General features: G+C 35.8%; 2 protein-coding genes across 15 annotated transcripts in view; both read left to right on the top strand.

The window, feature by feature from the left end:
- Nucleotides 1-11,639, top strand: part of LOC125777152 (uncharacterized) — a 138,867-nt gene extending 127,228 nt beyond the window's left edge. Inside the window, exon 2 of the mRNA XM_049451406.1 lies at nt 11,522-11,639. The gene's annotated coding sequence lies outside the window, so the exon portion shown is untranslated. The remainder of the gene's footprint in view (nt 1-11,521) is intronic.
- Nucleotides 1-22,468, top strand: part of LOC115066185 (synaptic vesicle 2-related protein) — a 795,221-nt gene that overhangs the window by 746,798 nt on the left and 25,955 nt on the right. The window lies entirely within an intron of this gene.

Raw genomic sequence — 22,468 nt, forward strand, 5'->3', positions numbered from 1 at the left:
AATTGTCAATTTGTTAATTTATATGTCACAAACGTATGATTTGTTTCCATTTACCTGACGTTGATATTATCTCTCACATTGCACACATACCGTGCGATTCTGTACTGTGATACAGTCTCAAGTCTCTAAATTTGAGATTTTAAGTTAGAGACAATTTTTGAGACTTGAGACGATTTTGCTATTCTATAAGTGACAGTCACAAAATCTATTACATTTCATTATTCGGAGATGTTTTGAGACTTGAATGAAAATAAATAAGTCGAAAACAAATATTAAATTTTCTATAACATAGTCAAAAACATAATTATCATTTAAAATAAACAAAATACGAAATTTATGTATAACTGATTTATTTTTAACCTTTGCGTGTGTGAGTTGCTTACAAAATATTAAAAAACGACAATCGATTAATATCTATGACGATCTCTATTCAATATATTCAAATGGCAGATAAGAGTTCTTTTTAGTTTTGTGGCCTGCTAACTACCATGTCTCAAATTTGAGGCAATATTTTGAGACTAACACTAGAGCAGAGAACTTAAAAGTATAGAGAAGGTGCAAATCGAAATCTGTATGATGGTTCACCTGTTGGGACACCTTGGCGTCAGCGAGGAGTGCGTGGCTATATAAGCCGTGGCAGCGCCAATGTGACATTGTATAATCCTACAAGTAACCAAAGAATCAGCTGTTTTCCAAGAATTTTTCACAGCTGAGATCACCTGATCGAAATCTGCCTTTTTTAGGCACAGAGATGTAATTAAAAGAATGTAGTCGATCAACTTTTTTGTGAAAAAATATTTGTAATGGAAAACATTAATGAAAATTTTCAAGAATATTTTTGAAACAAAAGTTTATTGGATATTTATTGCTCTTCCTCACCACCTCTGAGGTTGCAATGCAGGCGCGTTACCGATCTTTTTTGGGTGTTCGGTTCCCCAGGAGGCCTATTTTCACCCTTGTTATATATACATACGATTTCTATTTATTTTTGATTATACATTGTTCTGTATTTTAGGTGACAATATTTATATTTTTATATTTAAAATATGAGTTTTGGGTATAAAGTGGTTATATTTGATGGTTATCGTGCACTCATAATGAAACAAAATTTGAGTTTTCGTACTGTACTCATATACATTACACTTAATTACGTCATATTATATGTATATAATATTACTTATTTCGTCGTAATTTTTGGTAAACAAATGAGGTTCAAACAAGTGTAAAATGTAATTTTAAAATAAAGTTTTTTTAGGTAAAATACCTAATATAAGTGTAAAATGTGGATTTATTTAAAAGTTTATAGTGTAATTTAATTAATTTGAAGTGAAAAATGTGAATAAAGTGCGTTTAATTTGATGAAATAGCTTCTTGAATTGGTCCAATTTGGCGAATTTTCGAACTTTAAGGTCGAATATTTCGTAAACTAAGCGTTTGCGGTCCCTATAACCCTATATATTTTTTAATCAGGAGGACTTCCATTGTGCCATACTTTTAAATTAATTTTTTAACATTTAACACGATTTTAAAACTTCACTTTTTTATAAAATCACGATTTAGGACGACCCTATTCACTTCCTGTTCATTTTAAAACTTCACTTTTTTATAAAATCACGGTTTAGGTCGACCCTATTCACTTCTTGTTCATTTTAAAACTTCACTTTATTATGAAATCACGGTTTAGGACACATCTTGTTCACTTATTTATATTATGTACATATTTATATACATACGATAATATTATGTACATAATTATATTATTTTTATACATAAAACTCACCTGGACATTTCCCCTTCTGATGGGAAGGGATGCAGCGGCACCCCCAAACTGCAACCAGCAACACACTTTCTGCAAGGCATCCTATACGAAATCAAACAACAAATATTAACAAATTAATTAATTAATTAATGTTACTATACTTACATACGCTGAATATCTCTTTGAAAAATGTTTTAATTTCCTTTATAAACCAAACTTAAAATTACTATTGCAATTTTTTTGAGCTTCTTAAGCTTAGAAAAATGTCCGTTGAAATGATTTGACACATTATACCGTTGCACGAAATACATAGTTTTACACAAATATTATATAAATATTTTTTTATAAAATTGGAAACATTTAATAATATATTGATACAATAATTAATATTTTGGACAAAACTGATTAAATTTAATATTTAGGAATTTAAATAATCGAAAAATATTTGAATATTTAATAAAAATATTGTTAAAGTTATAAATTTTAAAACCTAACACGGCAACACACTATATCAGATTTGAGGCATTTGAACGTTTTAGTAGTAGAATATTTGGGGGCAACCCGTACCAAGTGACTAATTAGTAGTAGAATACTTGGGGGCAACCCGAACCAAGTGCCTAATTCGTAGTAGAATATTTAGGGGCAACCCGTACCAAATGCCTAAATTGTAGTATATTTTGCGTATGTGTTAGTGAAACATGAAGGATTGGTTACTTGTAGGTTTATACAATGCAATGTGATCATCCAGTGCTAAGAGTAAACTGTTATAGTGTAGACAAATTGCGAAATAAAGAGTTGTTGAATTGAATTAAACGGTTTTTGGTTTTATTTGTCAATCCAGAGGTACGAACCCAGTAAAGTAAACTAGTAAGCAGTAAAATCGCAACAGTATTATATGAACCATTGTCATATAAGCGTGATTACTTTGTGTTATAAGAACCAAATGATAAAAATTTTATGTGATAAAATTAAAAAAAATAATAATTTTAAATAAATTATTATTTCAAAAATTATATTAATCTCGTCTTCATTCATTCCTTTAATTTCTTCAAAAAAATTAATGACCTTTAGAAATATGCATATTTGCATTCTTTCGTTGTCATTTCCATATTCGTAGCAATAGAATTTCTATGGCATATACATATATTATTTCTTTGGCACATTTTCCTGTATGTTTACAACAAATACACACATATGTACAAACATCCAATAATGGCCGTACGGATCTTTTGGCATCTATGTTGTCACGGGCAACCAAGGCCGAAGCGCACAACAAGTGTCACAGCATTTGCTGGTAGAAAATCGGAGTTGTGCCGAAAAAAATAAAGTAATGGCCACCGATTGTCACCCCTTGCCGCTGTAGCAGCTTCGCCTACAAACATGTGTAAATATGTATGTACAAATGTATGTATACGTATGATCGTGAATACATATCGACGCAGATTTTTGCGAGAAGCACCAGAAAGCTGTGCAATTTATGATTTTTAGCTTTTGCCATAAAATAAAAGGCAAAAACAATGCTTCATTTTTTTGTTGGTGACATATTCACATGTGTACGCATATGTATGTTTGTATGCTTGTGCATTATTTCCCAGCGGGGACAAAATAAAGGCCTCACCTTCTTTTAGTAGCGTAGGGTAAGGTGTACAAAATAAAGAGACAAAGTAGACTATGATATTCATTTTCAAAGCTGCACAGCGTTTGTAAATTTTTTACTGTTATCTACCGCCGACCTCTTGTCGCCACCGAATACTGCATATATGCAACCGCGTACTGTTTGCCATTATTGTTCTATTTTTCGTTGTCTTCGGAAACGCTGCGTTTATGCATATAATTATTATATTTTCTCATTTCGTACGCGGACTTACAAGTAAGTTGTAGTTTTTTAAAAGTCTAGATTAATATACATACATATATGTATATGAAACTAATTGAATAGTAAATTAATTATTCTATTGAAATGGGAAAAACTAAATGTGGAGTGAGTAATAGACATTTTCGTCGACTAGTGGCAAGAAAAAAAGAGCACAATTGAAATCGTGAAAAAAGCTATTGTTCCAGAAAATGAAAATGTCCCTAGTTGTAGCAAAAATGTATCCGAAGAACTAAATATAAATATATGTAATGTGCATAATGTGCGTAATGCGGCTACTGGTAACTCTAACAACAATAATAATGACATAAATGCGAAATTAAGAAATTGGTGTGTCAAATATAAAATTCGTAAGAGGGCATGCGATGAAATTCTCCAAATATTTCGTAGTGCTGATGTGCGTGTACCTGCATCAAAGAAACAATTAATGACGTTGCCTAACTCAGAAATTAATATAATTGATGTGTCGCCTGGAAAATACTTTCATTTCGGAGTAGAAAATGCCCTTTCTTTGATGAAAATTTCTTTACCTCCAAATATGGATTGCCTATATATTGATATAAATATAGACGGGTGCCCGCTTTTTAAAAGTTCAGGGACACAACTTTGGCCAATTTTAGGAGCAGTGTCAAATTGTAATGATATGAAACCATTTTTGATTGGCGCGTATGTAGGTAATCGTAAACCGAATTCCATAAACCAGTTTTTAACAAATTTTGTAGATGAAATAAAGCACTTAAATGATCATGGCTGGTTCTTGAATGGAATAAAAATGTCTATACAAATTTGCAAATTTATTTGCAATGCTCCGGCAAGAGCATTTCTTGCCGATGTTGTTGGCCACACAAACAGCAAGGGTTGTTCAAAATGCACACAAACTGGTAAGAAGATTAATAAAAGATTAACTTACAGTAAAACTCCCGCACAATTAAGAACAGATGAAAGTTTTAAAAATAGAAACGATAGACTTCATCACTGCGTAGATTTTTTGCAAAGTCCAAACGTTCTCGAAAAAATTGGAATTAATATGGTTACGCAGATACCTTTGGACCCCATGCACCTTGTCGAACTTGGTTGCACATTTGGGAAAATAAACATAAAACTCGTAAGATAACTTCTCTTCAGAAAGTTGAATTAAACAAAAAAATAAAAGTATTCGAAAATACATTCCAAAGGAATTTGGTCGAAAGCCGAGGGAGTTTGATGAATTGGCCAGATGGAAAGCCATCGAATTCAGGCAATTTTTGCTTTGTACTGGCATTGTGCTCTGCAAGGAATATTTTTATGAGAATTTGTTTTATCACTTTTTATCGCTGCACTGTGCGTATCGAATTTCCTCTTCAAATAAATGGGAAAATAATTTGCCTTTCGTTCGACAGATGCTTTGCGATTTCGTTGAACAGTTTGGATCCATTTATGGAGAAGAAAAATTGTCATACAATATTCACAATTTGTTACGTTTGCCTGATTGCATTGAAAGCTTTGGTAATGTGGATAATTTTTCGAGCTATAAATTTGAAAATTACTTACAAGTTTTAAAGCAAGATGCCCGTCAACCTACCAAAATATTGCAACAAATATACATATAATAGATGTGCAGAACGACACGCATTTTCAGTAGATTTACCCAAAGCAACAGGTTTAAAAAATGTCATAGAAGGATCTACTCTCTACAAAAATTATAAAACGGACATGTTTATACTTAGTTCTGAAGCACCAAATACTGTTGTTTTATTAAACCTTTTATCCCCATCAGAGTTGTTGGATTTTGTAAAGAAAATGAAGAATATGTTTAAGGGAATAGATATACAGCAATATAGAACTTTTTTGAACTACCAGTTAGAAGTTTAGAATTGGGAATTGGATTAGTGCATGAAGTCGCCACTAATGTAGAAAAATTTAATGTAAAAGAGTTATTGTACAAGGCGATGTGCTTGCCATATCAAGATAAAATGGGTTTTTTGCCAATTCTTCATCACTTCACACTTTAATTATCCTTTCAATTGAATATGTAAATTGAAACATATAATATAAATATAATTTAGATTTAGATTTAGACTAAATATTCCAAAATGTCAAAACGGAGCTACATGATGATAAATGACGAAAATTCTCCACCTTGTGAGTGTGGAAATAAAATGAAAAAATTGGGTAAGTAATTACTATACATAATTGTGTTTATTAAATTGAATAAACAATTTATTTATAGAAGAAGAGGTGCAACAAATGAAAAAATTAATTTGTGAGCTACATGTGAAGATGGATAAACTGTTAGAGAAAGCATTTCCGTAATCTACAAGCCTGGACATATTTCCAATAAAAAGCGTTGAAGAAATGGAACAGTTTGAGGAAAATGCTGAAATGTTTCCAAAAAATGTCGAAGTAAGTTAACTGAATGAACAGTATTTTCTGCGAAACTATATAATTAATACTTTCCTGATTTCAATAGCTTTGTAGCATTAAAGAATATATAGGTTCAACACCTATTACAAAATCTCTACAAATTATCATCACAGAAGAGTGCTTGTTAGAGTACAATTGGCATGGGCTGCAGAAGAAAAAATAATTAAAAAAAAAAACAACTTATTTGGAAAATTTTTGTTTGGTAGGTTTGTTTTAATTAAATACATAAATTCACAACTCACAATTGCTATTTCTAATTTTAGATGCTCTGAAGTCCCCCAAATACGGCTTCCCAAATTACGAAAATGATATTAAAAAATCGATACAATTAATAAAAAATCAAAATAATATATTGATGAATTAAAAGTCGTTTGTGTCATTATTAAACAGCTTATTTTTATTAAAATATTTACTCCTTTTTTAGATAGCAGAGGTAAGGCCTGATTTACTTCTTTTTTACGTCGCTTGAGGTGAGGCCTCACGATGTAGGACATGCAATGTTAAAAAGATATGAAGCTTATATGGCGGAGTAAGCCCTTTCTACCTTACAATTCCGACATGAATAAGGGCATATGAAGGCCTTTTATGCCCCGCTGGGTTCTTCGGAAGTGTATACAAATATATGTACATATATGTATATATGAATGTGCAGATCAATGCGCGCACATGTAATATGTGACCTGGTCTACGGAAAGAGGGCTTAGGTGTCAAAAAATCAATTTTCACTTTTTAGATGATTCGGATGGAAGATGAGATGCTTTTTCACGTGATAGAATCCAAAAAGTCATAACTTGTTTGAAAGTTCCCTAAAAATGTAGAGAAAGAAAAGTAAAAATACGAAAAAATCTCTAAACAATTGTCCCGCGTACTCTCGATCATTTCCCGTGGTATCAGTGTATGACATTTATTATTACAAAAATCTTTTGACAGAAATTTTGTTACCAGCTCCTCCTCCTTTACTTCAACAACAGACAGGTCAATCTTAACAAAAGTTTGTTCGGTATCATCTTCTGCCTGAGATACACATACTTCGTCTTCATCATAATCGCTCTCTTCATTGTTTTCATCATCCTTTTCATGGAAATATTGTCCGTATACGGCAATGAACTTCTCATTCACTCATGTTTCATTTCATGCGAAATGCGAAGACGATAATCAACAAAAACACTTACACAAATGTGATAACAGAACATCTGGAAAGAGAGACGAATGAAAACAAGACAACAGCAGCTGCGCGGTAGTAGAGTAAACGTCACTTCTTCAGTGTTACTTTTTTAAATGTTCCACACTAGGAACTTACACGATGAACTATAATAATACTCCGACCAAAAACAACACTTACTGGACGTCCTTGAAGCCTCTGGAAAGGAGAACAATTAATGAGATAACGAGAAACTGACGAAACGAGTTGTTTATTTTTAACAGCTGTTTCCCAGAAAACTAGTTTTCGCACGTTAGCTCCCTTTTCGTAGACCAGGTCACATATATTGATAAGTGATAAAATCATGATATGAATTTCTGAACGCGCACGTGCGTATACAGTGTATACTATACACATAATCATATGAGTAGATAATAAGATTATGATATGAGCATGTGCAGAGACATAAGATAATATGATGTATGTACATATGTGTATATTGTTGTGATAAATTTAATTTCTATTAGTAGGAAATTTAATACAACAAGAAAAAACGAAACGGTTGCACCGAAGCTAAATACCCTTCACAGGTGCATTTCTGTTAGTAACTATCTGTTCAGTTTGTATGGCTATAGTAATCCGATCTGAACAATTTCTTCGGAAATTACATAGTTGCCTTAGAAAATAATCTTTACCAAATTTCGTGAATGTATCTTGTCAAATGTGAAAGTTTTCCATACAAGAACTTGATTCCGATCGTTCAGTTTGTATGGCAGCTATATGCTATTGTTAACCGATCTAAACAATTTCTTCGGAGATTATATTGTTACCTTAAGCAGTAATCCATGCCAAATTTCGTGAAGATAGCACGTCAAATGCGAAAGTTTTCCATACAACCCCTTGACTCTGATCGCTCAGTTTGTATGGTAGCTATATGCTATAGTTAACCAATCTGAACAATTTCTTCGGAAATTACATTGTTGCCCTAGAAAATAATCGATACCAAATTTGGTGAAGATACATTGTCAAATGTTAAAGTTTTCCACACAAGAACTTGATTCCGATCGTTCAGTTTATATGGCAGCTATATGTTATAGTGGTCCGATATCGGCCGTTCCGGCAAATGAGCAGCTTCTTGAAGAGAAAATGACGTTTGCAAAATTTCAAAAGGATATCTTAAAAACTGAGGGACTAGTTCGTATATATACAGACAGACAGACAGACGGACATGGCTAAATCGACTCAACTCAACATACTGATCATTTATATATATACTTTATAGGGTCTCCGACGCTTCCTTCTGGGTGTTCAACATCGTGACAAACTTAATATACCCTGTTCAGGGTATAAAAATAATTATTAGTATAGTGTATTATGTAAAAATCAGATAAAATTATTAAATATTGAAGTCCAAATTGACTATAAATATTACTACGCATGCATTCATACAAAATTATACTCTCATCATATTATGTTTACCAGTCAATATGCAATTGCCGACGGTAAAATGCCAAAGCATACTTATGTATGTACACATTTGCATACATTGCGATTCCCAAGTTGAAAGCAAAAATTGAAGCCTGAAAGTATTATAGGCTAGCCAGTGAAAAACGCAAAATCGTGGGTCAGCTGGCACGACCTATCTTATGGGCGCGCAATGTAACTGCACAGTGAAAAACTCTCTTCTCTCTGACATGACGATGACGTGAGAATCCGCGACATTTGGATTTTTGCAGTCGCAAACGTCGCAGCTGCTTGCTCTCTCACAACGCAGGGTTGCCAATATCGATATACTGCAGTAATTATCAACTTTTATAATTCAATCTGTTCAATATGTTTGAAATTTTCTTAAAATAACTCAAAATCAGAGTCGAGTGCTATTATTTATAAATATATAAACTATTTTTAATAGTTTGTTTTTAGTTTGGATATTTTATATTGTAAAAAATTGTAATTGAAAACAAAGATGTGCTCAAAACTATATATGCGTATTGGGCAATGGCAACATTGTTCAAATGAAAACAAAGCAAAGATGGCTGATTTCTGCGTTTTTACCACGTTTCTGACTGTGCACACATTTTGCCGATAAGGAAGGAAAGGGAAGGAAGGGAGTAGCGTTTTTCAGTGGCTAGCCTTTTACAATGCTGTTGTTGGGAGTATCATAAGGAGCAAGCATACATATATGTATTTATGTCTCTTCGTATTCTTGGGTATGTGAGACAGAGAACATAATGTGTTTTGTACACATTTTTCGGTGTCAAAAATGAAACAAAATATAAACAAGCAAAACGAAATTCTTCGTTGGGAGTGTATTTCTGTCTCTTCATATTGTATGCTTCGGCATATATGCCTTGTCATCATATGCCAGTGGTCGGCATTTCTTAGCACAATTGTGCAAACTAACTTCACACGTACGCTTACGCTTTATCGTTCAGTCGTTGTCGAGCCAGCAACGAATTGACATCGCGCAAGACTATAGCGCAAAACCAAATATGCCCTGCGAGAAATATTTTATGATATTAAATGCCTTTGGTGCCTTTTATGTTCCAAGTCTTTAAAAGATAAAAGGGAATATATCCTTAAAAGACATTTTGTTAATTTTCATTATACTATTAATTATTTATAAAATTTGCTTAATTTTAATTCCAATTTCTCACTGGGCTCCTTTTTTTCGTGACAGATCCTCTCATGCCGACCACTGAAATACACATATTTTTGTCTCTTCATATTCTCGGTTAGAATATGCGAGAGAATTGCAAAAATGTTAAAACTGCGAGGCGAATTCCGACCTACAATGTTAACAAATGCGGCGAATTCCCTATCACGAATCTATCAAATGTTCGCAGTCGAACCTGCACCTTCTCTATACTTTTAAGTGCTCTGGCAGAAGCATGGAAATATGGCAGCCGAATTGGCGAAGGGCAAATTTAGTAAATTTTACAACAAAAACGATTTCATTTATAAACGCAGGCGCATATGCCACAAGCGACCTCGCTTCATTCATATAAACAGACGCCGTAACATCGCCCCGAGCATGCCTTTGCCAACAAGTGTCTTTTCGCGACGATGGCAAAAGCTAAAAAAATTGAACAACTTTCTGATGGTTCTTCACAGAAAGAAGCGAGAAAAGTGGCAACATAGCTCTTGTCGATTTACAATATTTGTCAATTCTAAAATAAGTATTTTTCCGTGGCTCGCAAAAATTTGCGTCGATATGTATGCAAGCTCATACATATGCATACATAATTACTAGGGTGTGCCATTCTGAGGCAACCTTTTTTTTCAACTGAAAAACAGGCTCAAAACTTTCGAAAATATGTAAAAAAAAGTCACTCAAAAAATGAGCTCCTAATATTAATTTTAAGAGGTGCCTATTTCAAATTTTCTGTTTTCCATATAAATTACATCGAAAAAAAATCATTTTTTTTTGTGGTGGTTATTGTGCGGAGGTTTTATATGTGCCCCGATAGATGCCAGTAGGGATGGTAAACTCGATTCCGATTCTACTCGAAAATCGAGTTTTCTCGTAAAATAATCGATTTTTCGGAATCGATCTCCAGTAGTCGAAGTCGATTAAGAATTGGTTCTTGACAAATTTGAAATAGGCATCTCTTAATATTAATATTAATAGCTCATCTTTTGAGTGACTTTTTTTTACACTTTCTCGAAAGTTTTGAGCTTGTTTTTCAGTTGAAAAAAAAGGTTGCCTCAGAATGACACACCCTAATAATTACGCTACCTTGTAGGCGATGCTATTCCAATTGGCGATCCATTGTATATTTCTTTCATGCATAATCAAACCATAATTAGGACAACGCAATTGAAGTGTCAATGGTCTTGGTAGTAAGCGCTTGAAAAGTTGCGATGAACACGTAGGTTCAAATCTCAACAGAATTTGTTTTTAATTTTTGCCTTTTATTTTATGACAAAAGCTAAAAATCATAAATTGTACAACTTTCTGGTGCTTCTCGCAAAAATCTGCGTCGATATGTATTCACGATCATACGTATACATACATTTGTACATACATATTTACGCATGTTTGTAGGCGAAGCTGCTACAGCGGCAAGGGGTGACAATCGGTGGCCATTACTTTATTTTTTTCGGCACAACTCCGATTTTCTACCAGCAAATGCTGTGACACTTGTTGTGCGCTTCGGCCTTGGTTGCCCGTGACAACATATGTAAAGGGTGATTTTTTAAGAGCTTGATAACTTTTTTTAAAAAAAAAACGCATAAAATTTGCAAAATCTCATCGGTTCTTTATTTGAAACGTTAGATTGGTTCATGACATTTACTTTTTGAAGATAATTTCATTTATATGTTGACCGCGGCTGCGTCTTAGGTGGTCCATTCGGAAAGTCCAATTTTGGGCAACTTTTTCGAGCATTTCGGCCGGAATAGCCCGAATTTCTTCGGAAATGTTGTCTTCCAAAGCTGGAATAGTTGCTGGCTTATTTCTGTAGACTTTAGACTTGACGTAGCCCCACAAAAAATAGTCTAAAGGCGTTAAATCGCATGATCTTGGTGGCCAACTTACGGGTCCATTTCTTGAGATGAATTGTTGTCCGAAGTTTTCCCTCAAAATGGCCATAGAATCGCGAGCTGTGTGGCATGTAGCGCCATCTTGTTGAAACCACATGTCAACCAAGTTCAGTTCTTCCATTTTTGGCAACAAAAAGTTTGTTAGCATCGAACGATAGCGATCGCCATTCACCGTAACGTTGCGTCCAACAGCATCTTTGAAAAAATACGGTCCAATGATTCCACCAGCGTACAAACCACACCAAACAGTGCATTTTTCGGGATGCATGGGCAGTTCTTGAACGGCTTCTGGTTGCTCTTCACCCCAAATGCGGCAATTTTGCTTATTTACGTAGCCATTCAACCAGAAATGAGCCTCATCGCTGAACAAAACACGCGCGCGAAACACATTTCGAACCGAACACTGATTTTGGTAATAAAATTCAATGATTTGCAAGCGTTGCTCGTTAGTAAGTCTATTCATGATGAAATGTCAAAGCATACTGAGCATCTTTCTCTTTGACACCATGTCTGAAATCCCACGTGATCTGTCAAATACTAATGCATGAAAATCCTAACCTCAAAAAAATCACCCGTTAGATGCCAAAAGATCCGTACGGCTATTATTGGATGTTTGTACATATGTATGTGGCTCGTATTTGTTGTAAACATACAGGCAAATGTGCCAAAGACGAAATTAAAATGCGTGTCGTTCCGCACATCTATTATATGTATATTTGTTGCAATATTTTGGTAGGTTGACGGGCATCTTGCTTTAAAACTTGTAAGTAATTTTCAAATTTATAGCTCGAAAAATTATCCACATTACCAAAGCTTTCAATGCAATCAGGCAAACGTAACAAATTGTGAATATTGTATGACAATTTTTCTTCTCCATAAATGGATCCAAACTGTTCAACGAAATCGCAAAGCATCTGTCGAACGAAAGGCAAATTATTTTCCCATTTATTTGAAGAGGAAATTCGATACGCACAGTGCAGCGATAAAAAGTGATAAAACAAATTCTCATAAAAATATTCCTTGCAGAGGACAATGCCAGTACAAAGCAAAAATTGCCTGAATTCGATGGCTTTCCATCTGGCCAATTCATCAAACTCCCTCGGCTTTCGACCAAATTCCTTTGGAATGTATTTTCGAATACTTTTATTTTTTTGTTTAATTCAACTTTCTGAAGAGAAGTTATCTTACGAGTTTTATGTTTATTTTCCCAAATGTGCAACCAAGTTCGACAAGGTGCATGGGGTCCAAAGGTATCTGCGTAACCATATTAATTCCAATTTTTTCGAGAACGTTTGGACTTTGCAAAAAATCTACGCAGTGATGAAGTCTATCGTTTCTATTTTTAAAACTTTCATCTGTTCTTAATTGTGCGGGAGTTTTACTGTAAGTTAATCTTTTATTAATCTTCTTACCAGTTTGTGTGCATTTTGAACAACCCTTGCTGTTTGTGTGGCCAACAACATCGGCAAGAAATGCTCTTGCCGGAGCATTGCAAATAAATTTGCAAATTTGTATAGACATTTTTATTCCATTCAAGAACCAGCCATGATCATTTAAGTGCTTTATTTCATCTACAAAATTTGTTAAAAACTGGTTTATGGAATTCGGTTTACGATTACCTACATACGCGCCAATCAAAAATGGTTTCATATCATTACAATTTGACACTGCTCCTAAAATTGGCCAAAGTTGTGTCCCTGAACTTTTAAAAAGCGGGCACCCGTCTATATTTATATCAATATATAGGCAATCCATATTTGGAGGTAAAGAAATTTTCATCAAAGAAAGGGCATTTTCTACTCCGAAATGAAAGTATTTTCCAGGCGACACATCAATTATATTAATTTCTGAGTTAGGCAACGTCATTAATTGTTTCTTTGATGCAGGTACACGCACATCAGCACTACGAAATATTTGGAGAATTTCATCGCATGCCCTCTTACGAATTTTATATTTGACACACCAATTTCTTAATTTCGCATTTATGTCATTATTATTGTTGTTAGAGTTACCAGTAGCCGCATTACGCACATTATGCACATTACATATATTTATATTTAGTTCTTCGGATACATTTTTGCTACAACTAGGGACATTTTCATTTTCTGGAACAATAGCTTTTTTCACGATTTCAATTGTGCTCTTTTTTTCTTGCCACTAGTCGACGAAAATGTCTATTACTCACTCCACATTTAGTTTTTCCCATTTCAATAGAATAATTAATTTACTATTCAATTAGTTTCATATACATATATGTATATGTATATGTGGCGACAAGAGGTCGGCGGTAGATAACAGTAAAAAATTTACAAACGCTGTGCAGCTTTGAAAATGAATATCATAGTCTACTTTGTCTCTTTATTTTGTACACCTTACCCTACGCTACTAAAAGAAGGTGAGGCCTTTATTTTGTCCCCGCTGGGAAATAATGCACAAGCATACAAACATACATATGCGTACACATGTGAATATGTCACCAACAAAAAAATGAAGCATTGTTTTTGCCTTTTATTTTATGGCAAAAGCTAAAAATCATAAATTGCACAGCTTTCTGGTGCTTCTCGCAAAAATCTGCGTCGATATGTATTCACGATCATACGTATACATACATTTGTACATACATATTTACACATGTTTGTAGGCGAAGCTGCTACAGCGGCAAGGGGTGACAATCGGTGGCCATTACTTTATTTTTTTCGGCACAACTCCGATTTTCTACCAGCAAATGCTGTGACACTTGTTGTGCGCTTCGGCCTTGGTTGCCCGTGACAACATAGATGCCAAAAGATCCGTACGGCCATTATTGGATGTTTGTACATATGTGTGTATTTGTTGTAAACATACAGGAAAATGTGCCAAAGAAATAATATATGTATATGCCATAGAAATTCTATTGCTACGAATATGGAAATGACAACGAAAGAATGCAAATATGCATATTTCTAAAGGTCATTAATTTTTTTGAAGAAATTAAAGGAATGAATGAAGACGAGATTAATATAATTTTTGAAATAATAATTTATTTAAAATAATTTTTTATTTTTTTTTATCACATAAAATTTTTACCATTTTTCGGAAAACAATGGTTCTTATAACACAAAGTAATCACGCATATGTGACAATGGTTCATATAATACAATATAAGCATGCATATGTCACTCAGAGAATGCTTTTTTACATTCTCTGTGTGACTTTGTATATTTTGTATATTTTTCTACAAAGCAATTCTCTTTATTTATTCTCAGTCATTTTACATATATTTCTGCCACTGCACGTGCTCAATTCTGCTAAATAGCAGCGAGAACGGCGAATTCCCTAATGTGATTCTATCAGCTCTGTTAGCCGCGCAATCGAACCATCATACAGATTTCGATTTGCACCTTCTCTATAGTTTTAAGTTCTCTGGCTAGAGACTATTTAGTGAATAGTAACTAGTCACAAATTGAGATTTTACCTCAAAATGACTCAAATAGAGACTAAAGACTGGTTACAGAATTACTCTAATAGTATGTAGTAGTCATCCATGACTATTTTTGGTTAGTATAAATTAATTGCCTCCGAAATTTATTAGTTAGTACACAATATTGAGATATTAGCACGTCACTTAGAATAGCGTTAATTATTTAAATAAAAATGCAATTCATTTGGTGCACGAGATTTTATTACAAAAAGAAGGAGTTTTATTATATTATTATAATGCTTAATTTATATTGAAAAAGACTAACACCTTAGAACTTATTTACGTAATACGAGTATAATAATTTTGCGTTTATAGTAAACATTTAAATAGGTATGTGTTTTGCTAATAAATTTAAGAACATTAAAAAAATTCCCGTTCGCCACCAAACGTTACAGGAACACTCTCAGAGCCATTCTAACCATTTTAGGTCGTAATAAAATTTCATTGAAGGCGGTCGAACCATTTCAGGTCTATGAAAAACAAATATACAAAATTTTTATTTTGATGTTGGACTAGTGCTTGAGATAAGAAACTGTATTGTGCGTGACGGGGTCATATTGATATTGCCTTAATATGAGTTTTATTAAGAATTGTATTTTTATTGGCGGTTATTTATTTCTTAATATTAATTAGGTTTTCGCTAACCTTCGCATGCCTTACTCAGATATGGTCAGGATGGGAGCTCCTTTGAAAACCTGTCCTGCGGATAGAACTGTGATAATAAAGGGAATGAAGTTTTTACAACTGTTCCTATAAACCAGCATTTAGATTGATGCATTTGCTTTTTGTAAGTCTAGGTGTGCCATTATATCGCATGTAGAGTTTGGTGATCTCTTAAATATATTTTTCCTCTACAAATTTGAGATTTGACAATTATGTTATACAATATAAGTATATGAGTGCATGCAAGTAAAAGGGCGGCACATAGCTCAAGGTTTTTGAATCAGTATATTGTACCATCCTGCTGAGACGAGAAGTTGTACATGTTTTTAAAATATTGGAGTTGTCAGAGGGAATCTTTATAATTCTTTAAAACTATCAAAATAGGCTCATCTGCGTCGATGCAAGCGCGATTTCCAAGCATTGAAGGCGTCAAGGAAGACATTCTCCGGAATAGCCTTGAGAGCCGAAGTGCATGCTGCTTGGATCCCCTCTGTCTTGCTAAAACAACATTTGGCTAAGCCGGTTTGATCATTTCAAAGTCTCTGCCGCAGATTTATCGAATTTCACACAGATTTTAATTGCGTACCTCTGCTCTAACGAACGCTGCATTTCCGGCGTACACCACTCACAAAAACACCTCGCTCAAAAATGTTTGTCCTGACTCGGAGACAACTGGCCAGCCGCTCAGTCGTTAGTTAGGAACGCTCTCTACCGAATCTATTTGGTGCGCACACGCTCCGAGATACAGTCCCGGAGGAAGAAAATCAGTCCTATTACTTTCCGGACAAACCCTGTATGTAATTTCTGTGAATTTTTTGTTCGGGTGTTGAAAAATTTTGGCTTTAGTGGTAGCGTACGACATGTCGACCATTATTTGATCGAGTAATTGTAGATTTCGAGAAGTCTTCACAATACTCATCTTCTAGGTATCTTTGAAATGGGTGGAGTTTATCGAAATGTCCTTAATTATAAATTGAGTTTTTTGTTAAAATTTTATCGAATATAGACACTGGGGTTCATATTCGGTAGCTAGGGACTTCGATTTTGAAAATGCTTGATCATAAAATGGCACACTTCAAAGGTATTATTCATGCAAGTTTTATACCGTTATATTAATTGGTGTTTTATTTGTACTATACTGGATAGAAGAGAATCAGTTGGAATTTGAAATTTTCTTATGTAGGAAGTAGGCCGATTTTACCCATTTCACCAATTTAATATAGGAATATCGGTAGAATATTATCTTCTGAATTTGGTTGCCTTGGTCGAGTATGACCTTTTCACCTAAATGACGGCGGTGCCACGCTCATTCTATTTTTTGACACCCACTCCTATAAAGCCTTCTGGTACTATCATCTTTAAAAAAACCGTTAAAAATATAACTCTGGGTAGTAAGCAAATAAAAAGAGTATGTACTAATTTCTGCATTTTACTATTGGTGAATTATACAAATCCTCTTCTTAATTGGTGTAGACACCGCTTACGCGATTATAGCCGAGTTAACAACAGCGCGCCAGTCGTTTCTTCTTTTCGCTACGTGGCGCCAATTGGATATTCCAAGCGTAGCCAGGTCCTTCTCCACCTGGTCCTTCCAATGGAGTGGAGGTTTTCCTCTTCCTCTGCTTCCCCCGGTGGGTACAGCGTCGAATACTTTCAGAGTTGGAGTGTTTTCGTCCATTCGGACAACATTACCTAGCCAGCATAGCCGCTGCCTTTTAATTCACTGAACTATGTCAATGTCGTCATATATCTCATACTGCTCATCGTTCCATCGAATGCGATATTCGCCGTGGCCAACGCGCCAAAGACCATAAATCTAAATCAGAACTTTTCTCTCGAAAACTCGCAACGTCAACTCATCAGTTGTTGTCATCGTCCAAGCCTCTGCACCATATAGCAAGACGGAAATTATGAGTGACTTATAGATTTTGGTTTTTGTTTGTCGAGAGAGGACTTTGCTTCTCAATTGCCTACTCAGTCCAAAGTAGCACCTGTTGTCAAGAGTTATCCTGCGTTAGATTTCCAGGCTGACATTGTTGTTGGTCTTTACGCTGGTTCCAAGATAGACGAAATTATCAACAACTTCAAAGTTATGACCGTCAACAGTGACGTGAGAGCCAAGTCGCGACTGCGACGACTGTTTGATGGCAGGAGATGATGTTTATAATTTTTCATTGGTAGAGTTTTTTACGTGGCGGGTCCCAAACCCAGCGCATAACCGTATGTAGGGGCTGTTTCGCCTTCTTACTTTAGCTCGCCTTCAAATGGATGTTCTTAGGTTACGCAGAGGATACTTGGTCAAAGACCGGAAGTCGTGAGCTGCTCGGGCCATATGTAGAAGAATCGTTTCTGGCCACTCCCAACTGAATGGCGATCAGAAAACTTTCCTCAAAACCATCCTCCGAATTATACAAATACAAATTTAAAAATTTAGCCCTGTGTCAATGCAAGAAAAGTGCTGGAGGAAATAAATAAAATACTATTTTCTAAAGTAGATGAAGAAGAAATTTCAGGGAGTGAGAATTGTATATATGAACCAGTAGACAATGCCTCTGAGTTGTACGACTTGGATCATGAAATCACTCGTTGGGGAAGAAAAATATGAGATTGTTCTCCCGTTCCGAAGATGAATGATGACCAATAAAGAGAGGAACTTTCCACCGATATATGTATATGAACAAGAAAAAATGGAAATAACTTCAGCGGATTCCACTACAATTTCTGAAAGACGGAAAACGTGTCAAAATTGATATTGCAAAAAAAAACAAATGAAACCAAAAACATTTGTTCTACCTGTAAAAAATGTTTGCGTGAGAGAAACTCGTGCGACAAAGAATAAATTAGTTTTAGTTTGAATAAGGAAATGCATGTAAATAGTAGAAGTAACATATAATTTTTTATATACCATAATATGTCGGTAGATTTAGTATTAATAGCGTGTTCTGCGTGACTATGGTCTGATTACGATCAATACCAAACTTATTTTGGTTCCAAGGGGCAAGGGGCACATGATATTGATGCGCTAACATTTTCATTCATTTAATTTTAAATTTTTCTCGCAATATTGTAGTTTCTCATGACGTATGTTTATTCTGTTCGGATCTGAACGATTGTGTTTTGTGAAAGCTTTTTTTTTGAAGTGAAAACTTCTTATGGCGCGTTGGGCACTTTTGTGGGTGAGCATTTTCAGCCGTTCTCGCGACAGATGAGATTTGACACAGATATACTCCGCGTGTATTCTTATAATATATGTATGTATACTATACGCGCTCTTTGCATGGGCATTCGTTCGTATATATACTCAGAGTGTATAGGTATGCGAGAGCGCTGCAAGCTATACGCGTTTGAGTTTGATGCTATCCCCATTTATATTAATTTAAAATTTTCAGGCATTTTGCTTATTAATATGCAGTTTGCATAGCACCAAAGGTATTCAAACTGTTTACTTATCAACACCCACTTATTAAAATAGCAATAAATAAATTATTTTTTTATTTTTTGAACAATTTAACGATTGAGCGGTTTCAACTAGCTGTTTATTGCATACAGTTTACTTAGCAGATGTAAGAAGCCACCCTTTTATGAAAATCCTGATAATAATGATGAAAATGCTGATAATGATGATGTAAAAGTTGTTGAAATTATGGATAAGAATTGCTAAATTTTGTACTTACTACTTACTAATATTTAATCTTTTAAATAAAACCACTTCCTTCGAATATAGTTTCTATATTATTATACGTCATGTCCATTCAAAAAGTGCCCACATTGCTTTGATAAACTTGATTTTTTATGTACAATTTCTCTTGTCGCGAGCGCACCTAAAAATGCTCACCCAAAAAAGTGTCCAACGCGCCATAAGTTCAAGTTTTCACTTCTGCCTACACTCCCGGAGTGCAACCTCCTTCGGTTTATTTGTTGCTGCTTCTGGTTTCGGTGTAAGTTTTTATTGAGGTCGCTTTGATAGTTTTGGTTTTAATAATTTTTGTGTCTACCGATACAATGATTGGGATAAGAGCAAAAAAGTTACGATTTTTCCTGGTAATGCTATTGTGCATACAAAGGGTGATACATTTCAAGGTTCCCTAATTTTTTTACAAGAAATACCGCAAATTTTCAAATTTAATAGAGAATATTTATTATCATTTGAAAGAATATTCTATGGCATTTATTTTTTGAGGATAGTCTCTTTAAAATATTGGCCGTGGCTACGTCTCAGATAGCCCATCCATTGAGTCCAATTTTCGACAATTCGTTCGAGCATATCGACTGGCAACGGGCGAATGACACACGTGATGTTTTGCTGCAAGACCTGAATCGAGGCGGGATTATTCCCATAGACTTTAGACTTTATACATATTTTCAGAAAAGTTTGAAATCACATGATCTTGGTTGCCAATCGACCGGCGTAAAACGTGAAATTATCTGCTTGCATTTCACGCATCAAATCGTCGGTTATCATGGCGTGATAACGGTCGCGGTTGAATGTTACATTCTCACCGGAATTAAGGAATTTATTGTTCCTTGTATGCAAAAAATATTTTAGCTCCGCTGTGACGGAGCGTTCATTATTTATTTTATTCTTCTCTTAATTGGCGTAGATACCGCTTATGCGATTATAGCCGAGTCAACAACAGCGCGCCAGTCGTTTCTTCTCTTCGCTTCGTGGCGCCAATTGGATATTCCAAGCGAGGCCAGGTCCTTCTCCACTTGGTCCTTCCACCGGAGTGGAGGTCTTCCTCTTCCTCTGCTTCCCGCGGCGGGTACTGCGTCGAATACTTTCAGAGCTGGAGTGTTTTCGTCCATCCGGACAACATGACCTTGCCAGCGTAGCCACTGTCTTTTAATTCGCTGACCAATGTCAATGTCGTCGTATATCTCGTACAGCTCATCGTTCCATCGAATGCGGTATTCGCCGTGGCCAACGCGCAAAGGACCATAAATATTTCGCAGAAATTTTCTCTCGAAAACTCGCAACGTCAACTCATCTGTTGTTGACATCGTCCAGGCCTCTGCACCATATAGCAGGACGGGAATTATGAGTGACTTATAGAGTTTGGTTTTTGTTTGTCGAGAGAGGACTTTGCTTCTCAATTGCCTACTTAGTCCGAAGTAGCACCTATTGGCAAGAGTTATCCTGCGCTGGATTTCCAGGCTGACATTGTTGGTAGTGTTTACGCAGGTTTCAAGATAGACGAAATTATCTACAACTTCAAAGTTATGACCGTCAACAGTGACGTGAGTGCCAAGTCGCGAGTGCGACGACTGTTTGTTTGATGACAGGAGATATTTCGTCTTGCCCTCGTTCACTGCCAGACCCATTTATTTTGATATCAATATCATCAGCATACGCCAGCAGTTGTACACTCTTATGGAAGATGGTACCTTCTCTGTTGAGTTCTGCAGCTTGAACTATTTTCTCCAGAAGCAGGTTGAAAAAGTCGCACGATAGGGAATCACCTTGTCTGAAACCTCGTTTGGTATCGAACGGCTCGGAGAGGTCCTTCCCGATCCTGACGGAGCTTTTCGTGTTGCTCAACGTCAGTTTACACAGCCGTATTAGTTTTGCAGGGATACCAAATTCAGACATCGCGGCATAAAGGCGGCTCCTTTTCGTGCTGTCGAAAGCAGCTTTGAAATCGACGAATAGGTGGTGAGTGTCGATTCTCCTTTCACGGGTCTTTTCCCAGATTTGGCGCATGGTGAATATCTGGTCGGTTGTTGATTTACCAGGTCTGAAGCCACACTGATAAGGTCCAATCAGTTTGTTGACGGTGGGCTTTAATCTTTCACACAATATTCGACAGAACCTTATATGCGATGTTGAGGAGGCTTATCCCACGGTAGTTGGCGCAGATTGTGGGGTCTCCTTTTTTATGGATTGGGCATAGCACACTTAAATTCCAATCGTTGGGCATGCTTTCGTCCGACCATATTTTACAAAGAAGTTGATGCATGCTCCTTACCAGTTCTTCTCCGCCATGTTTGAATAGCTCGGCCGGCAATCCATCGGCCCCTGCCGCTTTGTTGTTTTTCAGGCGGGCAATTGCTATTCGAACTTCTTCATGATCGGGCAATGGAACGTCTGCTCCATCGTCATCGATTGGGGTATCGGGTTTGTCTTCTCCTGGTGTTGTGCGTTCACTGCCATTCAGCAGGCTGGAGAAGTGTTCCCTCCATAATTTAAGTATGCTCTGGGCATTGGTGGCTAGATCACCTTGGGGGGTTCTACAGGAGTATGCTCCGGTCTTGAAACCTTCTGTAAGCCGCCGCATCTTTTCGTAGAATTTTCGAGCATTACCCCTGTCGGCCAGCTTATCGAGCTGTTCGTACTCACGCATTTCGGCCTCTTTCTTCTTCTGTCTGCAAATGCGTCTCGCTTCCCTCTTCAACTCTCGGTATCTATCCCATCCCTCACGTGTTGTGGTCGATCGTAACGTTGCGAGGTAGGCAGCCTGTTTTCTCTCCGCTGCGACACGGCACTCCTCGTCGTACCAGCTGTTCTTTTGCACTTTCCGAAAACCAATGGTTTCTGTTGCAGCTGTACGTAAGGAGTTTGAAATGCCGTCCCACAGTTCCCTTATACCGAGCTGTTGACGAGTGCTCTCAGAGAGCAGGAGTGCA

This window comes from Bactrocera dorsalis, chromosome 3, assembly GCF_023373825.1.
Source record: "Bactrocera dorsalis isolate Fly_Bdor chromosome 3, ASM2337382v1, whole genome shotgun sequence".
NCBI classification, from domain to species: domain Eukaryota; kingdom Metazoa; phylum Arthropoda; class Insecta; order Diptera; family Tephritidae; genus Bactrocera; species Bactrocera dorsalis.